The sequence below is a fragment of the Mesoplodon mirus genome, assembly GCF_964341445.2.
Source record: "Mesoplodon mirus genome assembly, chromosome: X".
Lineage (NCBI taxonomy): Eukaryota > Metazoa > Chordata > Mammalia > Artiodactyla > Ziphiidae > Mesoplodon > Mesoplodon mirus.
Genome location: NC_138981.1, coordinates 53,013,660 through 53,030,038, shown reverse-complemented (window position 1 = coordinate 53,030,038; position 16,379 = coordinate 53,013,660).

Here is a 16,379-nt window from a genome sequence, read left to right as displayed (position 1 = left end):
GAAAAAAATTTGAAAAAAATCAATACCTATTTATGAGTTAAAACTATTAGTAAATATGGAATAGAGGAGAACTTTCTCAACTTGATAAAGAGTATCTACAAAAATCCTACTAGCTAACATCATGTTAATGGTGAGAAACAGGAAGCCTTTCCACTAAGATTAGAACACTGCAAGGATATACCCTCTCACCACTCCTTTTCATTATTTTACTAGAAGTACTAGCTAATGTGATAAAAACAAGAAAGACCAATAAAAGGTATAAAGATTGGGAAAGAGTTTATAGAACTGTGTTTGTTCACAGATGGCATGATCATCTTTGCAGAAAATTCAGAAGAGTCAACCAAAAGCTCCTAGCACTAATAAATTATAGCTAATTTGCAGGATATACAAGGTTAATGTACAAATGTCAATCACTTACCAGCAATGAAAAAATTTGAAATTAAACTCAATACCACTTACATTAGCGACACCACAACTGAAGTAATTAGGTATAAATCTAGCAAAATATGTACATGATCTATATGAGGAAAAAAATCTCTGATGAATGAAATCAAAGAACTAAATAAGTGGAGACATATTCTAAGTTAATGTATAGCAATTCTCAACATGTCAAGATGTCAACTCTTCCCAGCCAGATCTACAGATTACACACAATCTCAATCAAGATCCCAGCAAATTATTTTGTAGATATTGACAAAGCTATTCTAAAGATTATATGGAGAGGAAAAAGACCAAGAATAGCCAATGCAATTTTTTAAGGAGAAAAACAACATCAGAAGACTGACACTACCTGACTTCAAGACTTATTATAAAGTTACAGTAGTCAACACAGTGTGATATTGGTGAAAGAATAGACAATGTAATCAATGGAACAGAATAGAGACCTCAGAAATAGACACCCATAAATATAGTCACCTTATCCTTGACAAAGGAGCAAAAGTGACACAAGAGAGAAAATATAGTCATTTCAGCAAGTGGTACTGGAACTAGACATCTACATGTAAAAAACTAAATTTAGACTCAGACATTATGCCCTTCACAAATATTAACTCAAAATGCATCAAAGACTTAAATGTAAAATGCAAGACCATAAAACTCTTACAAGAAAACCTAGATAGCCTTGAGTAATAGCGGTGATTTTTTTAGATATAATACCAAAGGCACAGTCCATAAAAGAAATAGTTGATAATCTGGAATTAATTAAAATTAAAAACTTCTATGCTGAGAAAAAATGCTGTCAAGAGAATGAAAAGACAAGCCATAGACTGGAGAAAATATTTTGCAAAGGATACATCTGATAAATAACTATTATCCAAAACACACAAAGAAATTTTAAAATTCACAATAAGTAAACAAACAACTTGCTTTAAAAATGGGTCAAAGACTGTAACAGACACCACACCAAAGAAGACGTACAGATAAGTTAAGCATATGAAAATATGCTTCACAACATATGTTATCAAGGAAATTCATATTAAGACAACAATTAAATACTACTACACTTATTAGAATGGCCAAAATCTGGAACACCGAGAACAACAAATGCTGGCGAGGATATGGAGGAACAGAAACTCTTGTTCATTAATGGTGTGAATGAAAAATAGGAGAGCCACTATGGAAGACAGTCTGGTGGGTTTTTTACCAAACATACTTTTACCGTAAGACTCAGCAACCCTACTCTTTGATATTTACCCAAACAGTTGAAAACTTATGTTGACACAAAAACCTGCATATAGATGTTTATAGCATTTTTATTCATAATTGCCAAAACTTGGAAGTAACCAAAATGTCCTTCAGTAAGTGAATGGATAAATAAGCTGTGGTACATCCAGACAATGGAATATTATTCAGCACTAAAAAGAAATGAGCTAGGTCATACTCGACACCTGGAGGAAGATGGCGGAAGAGTAAGACGCGGAGATCACCTTCCTCCCCACAGATACATCAGAAATTCATCTACACGTGGAACAACTCCTACAGAACACCTACTGAACGCTGACAGAAGACCTCAGACCCCCCAAAAGGCAAGAAACTCCCCACATACCTGGGTAGGACAAAAGAAAAAAGAATAAACAGAGACAAAAGGATAGGGACGGGACCTGCACCAGTGGGAGGGAGCCGTGAAGGAGGAAAGGTTTCCACACACTACAAGCCCCTTCGCGGGCGGAGACTGCAGGTGGCGGAGGGGGAAAGCTTCGGAGTAGCGGAGGAGAGCACAGCAACAGGGGTGTGGAGGACAAAGCGGAGAGATTCCAGCACAGAGGATCGGTGCCCTCAGGCACACACCAGCCCGAGAGGCTTGTCTGCTCGGCACCGGGGCGGGCGGGGCTGGGAGCTGAGGCTCGGGTATCGGGTTTCAGTTGGAGCGCAGGGAGAGGACTGGGGCTGGAGGCAGGAAGAGAGCCTGAAGGGGTTAGTGCACCTCGGCTAGCCTGGAGGGAGTCCAGGGAAAGGGTCTGGAGCTGCCAAAGAGGCAAGAGACTTCTTCTTCACTTTTGTTTCCTGGTGCACAAGGAGAGGGCATTAAGAGGGCTGCTTGGGGAAGCGCCGGAGACGGGCACGAGCCACGGCTAAAGGCGCGGACCCCGGAGACGGGCGTGGGACACTGGGGCTGTTGCTGCCGCCGCCGCGGGGCCTGTGTGCGAGCGTGGGTCACTGTCCACCCCGCCTTCCGGGGGGCCTGTGCACCCCGCCACTGCCGGGGTCCTGGGACCTGGGGATGGCTTTCCTGGGAAAGCGCATGGAGCGCCTCAGTCTGGTGCAATGTCACGCTGGCCTCTGCCACCGCAGGCCCGCCTCACACTGTGCGCCCCTCCCTCCCCTCGGCCTGAGTGAGCCAGAGCCCTGGAATCAGCGGCTCCTTTAAACCCGTCCTGTCTGAGCGAAGAACGGACGCCCTCCGGCGACCTACGCGCAGAGGCGGGGCCAGGTCCAAGGCTGAGACCCGGGAGCTCTGAGAGCAGAGAAGAGACAGGGAAATCTCTCTGTGCAGCCTCGGAGGCAGCGGATTAAAGCTCCACGGTCCACTTGATGTGCCCTGCATCTGTGGAGTGCATGAATGGACAGCGAATCATCCCAAATTGAGGAAGTGGACTTTGAGGACAAGATTTAAGACTTCCCCCCCTTTTCCTATTTTTACAACGAATTATCCCAAATTGAGGAGGTGGACTTGGAGAGCAAGATTTTTGATTTTTCCCCCTGCTCTCTTTTTGTGAATGTGTATGTGTATTCTTCTGTGTAAGATTCTCTCTGTATAGCTTTGCTTCCACCATATGTCCCAGGGTTCTATCTGTCTGTTTTTTTTCAATAATTACATTTTAATTTTAATAACGCTACTATATTTCATAAATTATTCTATTTTACTTTACCTGCTCTTTCTTTTTTTCCTACCTTCCCTTCCTCCCTCCCTCCCTCTGCCCCTCCTTTCCTTCTTTCTCTCTTTCTTTCCTTCCTCCCTCCCTCCCACCCTTCTTCCTTTCACTTTCTCTTTCCTTCCTTCCCTCCTGTCTTTCTTTTTTCTTTCTTTCCTTCTTCCCTCCCTCCCTCCCTTCTTCCATTCACACTTCATTTTTCTTTCATTCCTCCCTCCCTCCCTCCATTCTTTCTTTCTTTCTTTCTTTCCATCCTTCCTCCCTCCCTCCCTCCTTTCTTTCTTTCTTCCTTCCATACTTCCTTTCTTTCTTTCCTTCTACCTTTCTTTCTCTCTCTCTTTCTTTCTTCTACTAATTCTTTCTTTATACTTTTGCTCTCTTTTATTCTGAGCCGGGTAGATGAAAGGCACATGGTGCTGCAGCCAAGAGTCAGTATTGTGCCTCTGAAGTGGGAGAGCAAACTTCAGGACAAGGGTCCACAAGAGACCTCCCAGCTCCACATAATATCAAGCAGCGAAAATCTCTCAGAGATCTCCATCTCAACACCAGCACCCAGCTTCAGTCAATGACCAGCAAACTACAGTGCTGGTCACCCTATGCCAAGCAACTAGCAAGGCAGGAACACAACCCCTCCCATTAACAGAGAGGCTGCCTAAACACATAATAAGGCCACAGGCACCCCAAAACACACCACCAGACGTGGACCTGTCCACCAGAAAGACAAGGCCGAGCCAAAACCACCAGAACACAGGCACTAGTCCCCTCCACCAGGAAGCCTACACAACCTACTAAAACAACCTTAGCTACTGGGGACAGACACCAAAAACAACGGGAACTACGAATCTGCAGCCTGCAAAAAGGAGACCCCAAACACAGTAACATAAGCAAAATGAGAAGACAGGAAAACACACAGCAGGTGAAGGAGCAAGATAAAAACCCACCAGACCTAACAAATGAAGAGGTAATAGGCAGTCTACCTGAAAAATAATTCAGAATAATGATAGTAAAGATGATCCAAGATTCTATTTCCAAGATCCAAAATCTTGGAAATAGAATAGACAAAATGCAAGAAACAGTTCACAAGGACCTAGAAGAACTAAAGATGAATCAAGCATCAATTAAAAACACAATAATTGAAATGAAAAATACTCTAGATGGGATCAATAGCAGAATAACTGAGGCAGAAGAACGGATAAGTGAGGTGGAAGATAAAATAGTGAAAATAAGTGCTGCAGAGCAAAATAAAGAGAAAAGAACTGAGGACAGTCTCAGAGACCTCTGGGACAACATTAAATGCACCAACATTCGAATTATAGGGGTTCCAGAAGAAGAAGAGAAAAAGAAAGGGATTGAGAAAATATTTGAAGAGATTTTAGTGGAAAACGTCCCTAATATGGGAAAGGAAATAGTTAATCAAGTCCAGGAGGCACAGAGAGTCCCATACAGAATAAATCCAAGGAGAAATACGCCAAGACACATATTAATCAAACTATCAAAAATTAAACACAGGGCTTCCCTGGTGGCGCAGTGGTTGAGAGTCCGCCTGCCGATGCAGGGGACACGGGTTCGTGCCCCAGTCCGGGAAGATCCCACATGCCGCGGAGCGGCTGGGCCCGTGAGCCATGGCCGCTGAGCCTGCGCGTCCGGAGCCTGTGCTCCGCAGCGGGAGAGGCCACAGCAGTGAGAGGCCCGCATACGGCAAAAAAAAAAAAAAAAAAAAAAGTTTAGGGCCTCCCTGGTGGCGCAGTGGTTGAGAGTCCGCCTGCCGATGCAGGGGATACGGGTTCGTGCCCCGGTCTGGGAGGATCCCATATGCCGCGGAGCGGCTGGGCCCGTGAGCCATGGCCGCTGGGCCTGCGCATCCGGAGCCTGTGCTCCGCAACGGGAGAGGCCACAACAGTGAGAGGCCCGCATACCGCAAAAAGAAAAAAAAAAAAAAAAAAAAAAAATTAAACACAAAGAAAACATATTAAAAGCAGCAAGGGAAAAACAACCAATAACACACAAGGGAATCCCCATCAGGTTAACAGCTGAACTCTCAGAAGAAACTCTACAAGCCAGAAGGGAGTGGCAGGACATATTTAAAGTGATGAAGGAGAAAAACCTGCAAACAAGATTACTCTACCCAGCAAGGATCTCATTCAGGTTTGATGGAGTAATTAAAACCTTTACAGACAAGCAAAAGCTGAGAGAGTTCAGCACCACAAAACCAGCTTTACAACAAATGCTAAAGGAACTTCTCTAGGCAAGAAACACAACAGAAGGAATATACCTACAATAACGAACCCAAAACAATTAAGAAAATGGGAATAGGAACATATATATCTATAATTACCTTAAATGTAAATGGACTAAATGCTCCCACCAAAAGACACAGATTGGCTGAATGGATACAAAAACAAGACCCATATATATGCTGTCTACAAGAGACCCACTTCAGACCTAGAGACACATACAGATTGAAAGTGAGGGGATGGAAAAAGATATTCCATGCAAATGGAAATCAAAAGAAAGCTGGAGTAGCAATTCTTATATCAGACAAAATAGACTTTCAAATAAAGACTATTAAAAGAGACAAAGAAGGACACTACATAATGATAAAGGGATCAATCCAAGAAGTAGATATAACAATTGTAAATATTTATGCACCCTTCATAGGAGCACCTCAATACATAAGGCAAACACTAACAGCCATAAAAGGGGAAATCGACAGTAACACACTCATAGTAGGGGACTTTAACACCCCACTTTCACCAATGGACAGATCATCCAAAATGAAAATAAATAAGGAAACACAAGCTTTAAATGATACATTAAACAAGATGGACTTAATTGATATTTATAGGACATTCCATCCAAAAACAACAGAATACACACTTTTCTCAAATGCTCATGTAACATTCTCCAGGATAGATCATATCTTGGGTCACAAATCAAGCCTTGGTAAATATAAGAAAATTGAAATTGTATCAAGTATCTTTTCTGACCACAATGCTATGAGACTAGACATCAATTACAGGAAAAGATCTGTAAAAAATACAAACACATGGAGGCTAAACAATACACTACTCAATAACGAAGTGATCACTGAAGAAATCAAAGAGGAAATAAAAAAATACCTAGAAACACATGACAATGGAGACACGACGACCCAAAACCTATGGGACGCAGCAAAAGCAGTTCTAAGGGGGAAGTTTATAGCAATACAATCCCACCTTAAGAAAGAGGAAACACCTCGAGCAAACAACCTGACCCTTCACCTAAAGCAATTAGAGAAAGAAGAACAAAAAGCCCCCAAAGCTAGCAGAAGGAAATAAATCATAAAGATCAGATCAGAAATAAATGAAAAAGAAATGAAGGAAACGATAGCAAAGATCAATCAAACTAAAAGCTGGTTCTTTGAGAAGATAAACAAAATTGACAAACCATTAGCCAGACTCATCAAGAAAAGAAGGGAGAAGACTCAAATCAATAGAATTAGAAATGAAAAAGGAGAAGTAACAACTGACTGCAGAAATACCAAAGATCATGAGAGATTACTACAAGCAACTCTATGCCAATGAAATGGACAACCTGGAAGAAATGGACAAATTCTTAAAAATGTAAAACCTACCCAGACTGAATCAGGAAGAAATAGAAAATATGAATAGACCAATCACAAGCACTGAAATTGAAACTGTGATTAAAAATCTTCCAACAAACAAAAGCCCAGGACCAGATGGCTTCACAGGCGAATTCTATCAAACATTTAGAGAAGAGCTAACACCCATCCTTCTCAAATTCTTCCAAACAATTTCAGAGGAAGGAGCACTCCCAAACTCATTCTACGAGGCCACCATCACCTTGATACCAAAACCAGACAAGGATGTCACAAAGAAAGAAAATTACAGGCCAATATCACTGATGAACATAGATGCAAATATCCTCAACAAAATACTAGCAAACAGAATCCAACAGCACATTAAAAGGATCAGACACCAAGATGAACAGGGCTTTATTCACGGAATGCAAGTATTCTTGAATATATGCAAATCAATCAATGTGATACACCATATTAACAAGTTGAAGGAGAAAAACCATATGATCATCTCAATAGATGCAGAGAAAGCTTTTGACAAAATTCAACACCCATTTATGATAAAAACACTGCAGAAAGCAAGCATAGAGGGAACTTTCCTCAACATAATAAAGGCCATATATGACAAACCCACAGCCAACATCGTCCTCAATGGTGAAAAACTGAAACCATTTCCACTAAGATCAGGAACAAGACAAGGCTGCCCACTCTCACCACTCTTATTCAACATAGTTTTGGAAGTTTTAGCCACAGCAATCAGAGAAGAAAAGGAAATAAAAGGAATCCAAATCGGAAAAGAAGAAGTAAAGCTGTCACTGTTTGCAGATGACATGATACTATACATAGAGAATCCTAAAGATGCTACCAGAAAACTACTAGAGCTAATCAATGAATTTGGTAAAGTAGCAGGATACAAAATTAATGCACAGAAATCTCTGGCATTCCTGTACACTAATGATGAAAAATCTGAAATTGAAATCAAGAAAACACTCCCATTTACCATTGCAAGGAAAAGAATAAAATATCTAGGAATAAACCTACCTAAGGAGACAAAAGACCTGTATGCAGAAAATTATAAGACACTGATGAAAGAAATTAAAGATGATACAAATAGATGGAAAGATATACCATGTTCCTTGATTGGAAGAATCAATATTGTGAAAATGACTCTACTACCCAAAGAAATCTACAGATTCAATGCAATCCCTATCAAACTACCACTGGCATTTTTCACAGAACTAGAACAAAAAATTTCAAAATTTGTTTGGAAACACAAAAGACCCCGAATAGCCAAAGCAATCTTGAGAACGAAAAACGGACCTGGAGGAATCAGGCTCCCTGACTTCAGACTATACTACAAAGCTACAGTAATCAAGACAGTGTGGTACTGGCACAAAAACAGAAAGATAGATCAATGGAACAGGATAGAAAGCCCAGAGATAAACCCACGCACATATGGTCAACTTATCTTTGATAAAGGAGTCAAGAATGTGCAGTGGAGAAAGGACAGCCTCTTCAATAAGTGGTGCTGGGAAAACTGGACAGAGACATGTAAAAGTATGAGATTAGATCATTCCCTAACACCATACACAAAAATAAGCTCAAAATGGATTAAACACCTAAAGGTATGGCCAGAAACTATCAAACTCTTAGAGGAAAACATAGGCAGAGCACTCTATGACATAAATCACAGCAAGATCCTATTGGACCCACCTCCTAGAGAAATGGAAATAAAAATAAAGATAAACAAATGGGACCTAATGAAACTTCCAAGCTTTTGCACAGCCAAGGAAACCATAAAGAAGACCAAAAGACAACCCTCAGAATGGGAGAAAATATTTGCAAATGAAGCAACTGACAAAGGATTAATCTCCAAAATTTATAAACAGCTCATGCAGCTCAATAGCAAAAAAACAAACAACCCAATCCAAAAATGGGCAGAAGACTTAAATAGGCATTTCTCCAAAGAAGATATAAAGACTGCTAACAAACACATGAAAGAATGCTCAACATCATTAATCATTAGAGAAATGCAAATCAAAACTACAATGAGATATCATCTCACACCAGTCAGAATGGCCATCATCAAGAAATCTAGAAACAATAAATGCTGGAGAGGGTGTGGAGAAAAGGGAACACTCTTGCACTGCTGGTGGGAATGTGAATTGGTACAGCCACTATGGAGAACAGTATGGAGGTTCCTTAAAAAACTAAAAACAGAACTACCATATGACCCAGCAATCCCACTACTGGGCATATACCCTGAGAAAACCATAATTCAAAAAGAGACATGTACCAAAATGTTCATTGCAGCTCTATTCACAACAGCCCAGAGATGGAAACAACCTAAGTGTCCATCATCGGATGAATGGATAAGGAAGATGTGGCACATATATACAATGGAATATTACTCAGCCATAAAAAGAAATGAAACTGAGCTCTTTGTAATGAGGTGGATAGACCTAGAGTCTGTCATACAGAGTGAAGTAAGTCAGAAAGAGAAAGACAAATACCGTATGCTAACACATATATATGGAATTTAAAAAAAATGTCATGAAGAACCTAGGGGTAAAACGGGAATAAAGACACAGACCTACTTGAGAATGGACTTGAGGATATGGGGAGGGGGAAGGGTAAGCTGTGACAAAGCGAAAGAGAGGCCTGGACATATATACACTACCAAACGTAAGGTAGGTAGATAGTGGGAAGCAGCCGCAGAGCACAGGGAGATCAGCTCGGTGCTTTGTGACCGCCTGGAGGGGTGGGATGGGGAGGGTGGGAGGGAGGGAGATGCATGAGTGAAGGGAAGTGGGAACAGATGTATATGTATGACTGATTCAGTTTGTTATAAAGCAGAACCTAATAAAAAATAAAATAAAATAAATAAAAAGCTACAGTAATCAAAACTGTATGGTATTGGTGCAAAAACAGAAACATAGATCAATGGGACAGGATTGAAATCCCAGAAATAAACCCGTTCACTTATGGTCAATTAATCTATGATGAAGACAGCAAGGATATACAACAGAGAAAAGAGTGTCTCTTCAATAAGTGGTGCTGGGAAAACTGGATAGCTACATGTAAATGAATGAAATGAGAACACTCCCTAACACCATACACACACAAACACACACACACAAAGAAAACTCAAAATGGATTAAAGACCTAAATGTAGGGCCAGACACTATAAAAGTCTTAGAGGAAAACATAGGGTGAACACTCTTTGACATAAATCACAGCAATATATTTTTGGATCCAGCTCCTAGAGTAATGAAAATAAAAATAAACAGATGGGACCTAACTAAACTTAAAAGCTTTTCATAGAAAAGGAAAGCATAAACAAAACAGCAACCTCTGGACTGGGAGAAAATATTTGCAAATTATGCAACCACCAAGGGATTAATTTCCAAAATATACAAACAGCTCATACAGCTCAATATCAAAAGCAAGCAAATGACCCAATCAAAAACTGGGCAGAAGGTCTAAATAAAAATTTCTTCAAAGAAGATTTACAGATGGCCAAAAAATACATAAAAAGATGTTTAACATCACTAATTATCAGAGAAATGCAAATCAAAACTAAAATGAAGTATCACCTCACACCAGTCAGAATGGCCATCATCAAAAAGTCTACAAATAATTTATGATGGATAGGGTGTGGAGAAAAGGGAACACTTATACATATGCATATATATATATATATATGTATAAGTGTTATGTATATATATAATACACATATATATAATATATATATGAATATTTTCAGCCAAGAGGAAGAAGGAAATCCTGCCATGTGGGACAACATGGAGGAACCTGGAGGCCATTATGCTAAATGAAATAAGCCAAATGGAGAAGGAAAATACTGTGTGATCTCACTTATAGATGGAATGTAATTTTAAAGAGTGAAACCCAGAGAAGCAGAGACCAGAGGCTGATGTGGTGGGGGTGGGGGTGGGAGCAAGGAATGGAGAATTTCTGATCGAAGGATGCAAAGTTGCCATTATGTAGAATGAATAAGTTGAGAGACCTAATATAGAGGCATGATGCCTAAATTTAATAATACTGTATTGAACACTGGAAGTGTGTTAGTGAGTAGATTTCAAGTACACTTATCTCACACACAGAAAGGTAACTATGTGAATAGATTTGTTCATTAGCTTGACTGCAGCAATCACTTCACTATGAATATGTATATCAAATCATCATATTGTACATCTTAAATATACACAATTTTAATTAAAACACATAAAAATGGGCAGAAGACCTAAATAGTCATTTCTCTAAAGAAGATATACAGATGCCCAACAAGCACATGAAAAGCCGCACAACTTCATTTATTATTAAAAATCAAAACCACAATGCAGTAACACCTCACACTGGTCAAAATGACTATCATCAAATGTCTACAATAATAAATGCTGAAGAGGATGTGGAGAAAAGGGAACTCTACTACACTGTTGGTGGGACTGTAAATTGGTGCAGCCACTATGGAAAACAGTATGGAGGTTCCTTTAAAAGTGAAAAATAGAGCTACTATATGATCCAACAATCTGACTCCTGGGCATATATTCAGAGAAAACTCTAATTCGAAAAGATGCATGCACCCCAATACTCATAGCAGCAGTATTTACAATTGCCAGGACATAGAAGCAATCTAAGTATCCATCGACAGAAGAATGGACAAAGATGTGGTACATATATGTGATAACATATTACTCAGCCATAAAGAAGAACGAAATATTGCCATTTTCAGCAACATGGACCTACAGAATACCATACTAAGTGAAGGAAGTCAGACAGAAAAAGACATATATTTTATGATATCACTTATATGTGGAATCTAAAAATTAATACCACTGAATTTATTAATAAAACAGAAACAGACTCACAGACGTAGAAAACAAACTTATATTTATCAAAGTGGAAAGGAGAGGGGAATAAATTTGGAGCATGGGATTAACAGATACACACTACTATATAAATATAAAATAGATAAGCAACAGGATTTACTGTATAGCACAGGGAACTATACCCAATATCTCGTAATAACTTATAATGGAAAATAATCTGAAAAAATATGTACATATATATAACTGAATCACTTTGCTGTACACCTGAAACTAGCACAATATTGTAAATCAATTATACGTTTATTATATATATATATATATATATATATATGACATCATGTTGCACCAACTGTGTGCATGTATGTCTTCATTTATTAATTCACCTATGCATTTCTTTATTCATGCAAACATTTATGGGTACTTTACTCTGGGCCAGGCTTTGTGTTATATTGTGCAGTAACTAAGTGAAATAATATGCAGCTTCTGCTTTTATGGAACAGTCAGGTATGAAAATGGACAACTATGAAGTCAAGAAGATCTGAACAGAGGTATTTACAAGATATCACCTCACATCTGGCTGTTATCAGGATGGCTATTATAAAAAAGACAACAAATAACAAATGTTGGTGAGGATATGGGGAAAAAAGAACCCTCATGCACTGATGATGGTAATATAAATTTCTACAGCCATTGTGGAAAGCAGTATGAAGGATCTGTATAATTTAAAAATAGAGCTACCATATGATCCAGCAATTCCACTTCTGGCTATTTTTTCAAATAAAAGAAAAACACTAATTTGAAAAGCTACATGCACCCTCTATTCATTGCAGCAGTGTCTATACTATCTAAGATATGGAAGCAATGGAAGTGTCCATCAATAGATGAATAGATAAAGAAGATATGATCTATATCTATCTATATAATTGAATATTATTATAATTCATATATATAGTGGAATATTAATCAGTCGTAAAAAGAATGAAATCTTATTAAACAACATGGATAGACAAAGGATATTATGGTAAGTGAGATAAGTCAGACAGAAGAAGACAGATACCATATGATTTTACTTATATATGTAATCCAGAAAACAAAACAAATGGGAAAACATCACAAAAGAGAAACTCATAGATACAGAGAACAAACAGATGGTTTCCAGAGGGGAGGAGGGTGTGGGATGAGGGAGATTAAGAGGTACAAGCTTCCAGTTACAAAATAAATGTCATGAGGAAGAAATGTACAGCATGGGGAATACAAGCAATAATATTGTAATAACTTTGAGTGGTTGACAGATGGTGACTAGAGTTATAGTGACGATCATTTTGTAATGTACAGAAATATCAAATCACTGTTATGCACCTGGAACTAACACAATCTTGCAGGTAAATTATACTTCAGTTTAAAAAATCCACTTAACATGTTTAGTGGCCATAGGAACATACTAAAAGAGAAATCACTAACCTTATCAGAGACACATATTTCTGAAAGTCTTTTACAGACTCCTAAAGGCCTAAAGGATATTTCTATTTCTTTTAGTCTTATAATCTTCCTCTATTCCTTAAATCTATCCAGATTATCTTTCCTGGTTACCTGCAAAAAGACTGGTAAGCAGAAGTAATATTTAAAATATTGCCCTTAGAGGTAACTAAGCACCTCATTTCTGATTTTTTATAAGCTATTGCTACAAACAAGACCAGAAGTAAGTGCAGGGGCCTCATTTCAACTAGTGACCTCAATGTCAAGTGTTTGCATTCTGCTACCTTAAGGACAACAATAAAATTATAACAGTAGTGTTAAAAAAAATAAAGCGAGTCTATTGTAGCAGCATGTTGTTCAATCCTGATTTGTGTGTGTGTGTGTGTGTGTTTAATCCATTCAGCCACTCTGTATTTTGATTGAAGAATTTGATTCATTTACCTTTAATTATTCATAGGTAAAGATTTACTATTGCCATTCAGTTGTTTTCTGACTGCTTTGTAGTTCCTTTCTTCCGCTCTTGCTGCCTTCCTTTGTGATTTGATGATTTATTTGTAATGGTATTCTTTAATTACTTTCTTTTTATCTCTTTCCTGTTTACTACAGGGTTTATAATTCTGGTTACCATTCATTTTACATAAAATATCTTATACATATAACAGTATATTTTAAGCTAATAACAACTTAAGTCAACTGCAAACACAAAAATATACATTTTAATTTCTCCTCCCCCTACATTTTATGTTATTGATGTTATATTTTTCATCTTTTGTATATGGTGTATCTTTTAAAACATTATTGTAATTATAGCTATTTTTAATACTTTTGTCTTTACCTTTTATACCAGAGTTAAAAGTTATGTACACACCACCATTACAATATTAGAGTATTATGAATTTGACTATATTCTTAACTGCATCAAGTTTTATACTTTCATTTGTTTTCTGTTGCTTCCTTTTGTTTCAACTTGAAGAACTCCCTTCAGTATTTTTTTAAATTTTATTTATTTTTTTAAATTTTTAAATTAATTTTTATTAGAGTATAGTTGATTTACAATGTTGTGTTAGTTTCTGTTGTAGAGCAAACTTAATCAGTTATACATATACATATACCCACTCTTTATTAGATTCTATTCCCCAATATATCATTACAGAGTATTGAGTAGAGTTCTTTGTGCATTACAGTAGGTTCTTATTAGTTATCTATTTTATATATAGTAGTGTGTATATATCAATCCCAATCTCGCAATTTATCCCTCCCCGCAATTTCTCCCTTGGTAACCATAAGTTTGTTTTCTATACCTGTGACTCTATTTCTGTTTTGTAAATAAATTCATTCGTACCATGTTTTTTAAGATTCCACATATAAGCAAAATCATATGATATGTGTCTTTCTCTGACTTACTTCACTCAGTATGACAATCTCTAGGTCCATCCATGTTGTTGCAAAAGGCATTATTTAATTTTATTTAATGGCTGAGTAATATTCCATTGTATATAAGTACCACATGTTCTTTATCCATTCCTTCATTGGTGGACATTTAGGTTGCTTCCGTGTCCTGGCTATTGTAAATAGTGCTGCAATGAACATTGGGGTACATGTATCTTTTCTAATTATGGTTTTCTCTGTATATATGCTCAAGAGTGGGATTGCTGAATCATATGGTAGTTCTATTTTTAGTTTTTAAGGAACCTCCATACTGTTCTCCATAGTGGATGCGCAAATTTACATTCCCACTAACAGTAGAGGAAAGGGAAGCCTCCTTTTAGTATTTTTTGCAAGACATGTCTAGTAGTGATAAACCCCCACAGCTTTTGTTTGTCTGGAAAAGTCTTTATTTCTCTATCATTTCTGAAGAACAACTTTTCTGGGTAATGTATTCCTGGTTGGCAGTTTTTTTTTTTCTTTCAGCATTTTGAATATATCATTCCAGTCTCTCCTGCTCTGCAATGTTTCTGCTGAGAAATTCACTAATGTCCTCATAGGGGTTCTCTGATTTATGAGGATTTTTTTCTCTTTCTGCTTTTAAAATTCTGTTTTTTTTTTATTTTAGACAGTTTTATTATAATGTATCTTAGAGAAGATCAATTTTGGTTGAAATTTTGGGATGCTATGAGCTTCATAAATTTGGATGTCCAAATCTCTCCCCAGATTTGGGAAGCTCTCAGCCATAATTTTTAAAAAAATAAGATTTCTGCTTCTTTGTCTCTCTCTTCTCCTTATAAGACTGCAATAATGCATAGATTGTTTCCTTTAACCATATTCCATAATTCAAATAGGCTTTCTTCACTGCTTCTTATTCTTTTTGTGGTTGTTCCTCTGAATAGATAATTCCAAATGACCATTCTTATAGTTCACTCATTCTTTATTCTGCTTGGTAAAGGCTGCTGTTGAAACCCTCTATACTCTCTATTGAATTCTTCATATCAGTCATTGTATTCTTCAACTCTAGGATTTCTGGGTTTTTTAAAGTTGTTTCAATTTCTTTTTTGAAGTTCTCATTTTGTTCATCATGCATTGTTTTCCTAATTTTGTTTAGTTTTCTATCCATGTTCACTGAATTTCTTTAAGCGTATTATTCTGAATTATTTGTCAGATAGTTAATAGATGTCCATATATTTAGGACTACTCAGTAGAGTTTTATTAGCTTCCTTTCTGGTGTCATGTTTCCTTGATTATTCATGATCCTTAGGTGTTGCATTAATGCCTGTGCGTTTGTAGAAGTAGTCTACTCTTCTTTACTTTACAGGCTGGTTTTGTCAGGGAAAGCCCTTCAACAGTCTGTCAGTGATACTGGATGTGTTGTCTGTTGGTGTCCATGAATGAGCTTGCTGCTGGAGTCTTCATGCAGGCAGGTCTGGTGCCTAGGTCAGCAGGTGCACAAGCTTGGAGCTTGGGTCCACAAGGCCTGGCCTGGTGTCAGGTTCCATAGGATAATGCAAAGAGGCTGGGTCTGCTGGAGCAGACCAGGAGCCTGAGTCCATGGGAGCTGGTCTGGAGGCTGGTCTGGCACTGAGATGACCCTGGATCCTGGGGTTGTAGAATAGGCCTATAGTCTGAGGCCTACAGGTTGGGTCTGTGGGAGCTGGTTCAGTGTCAGGGCAT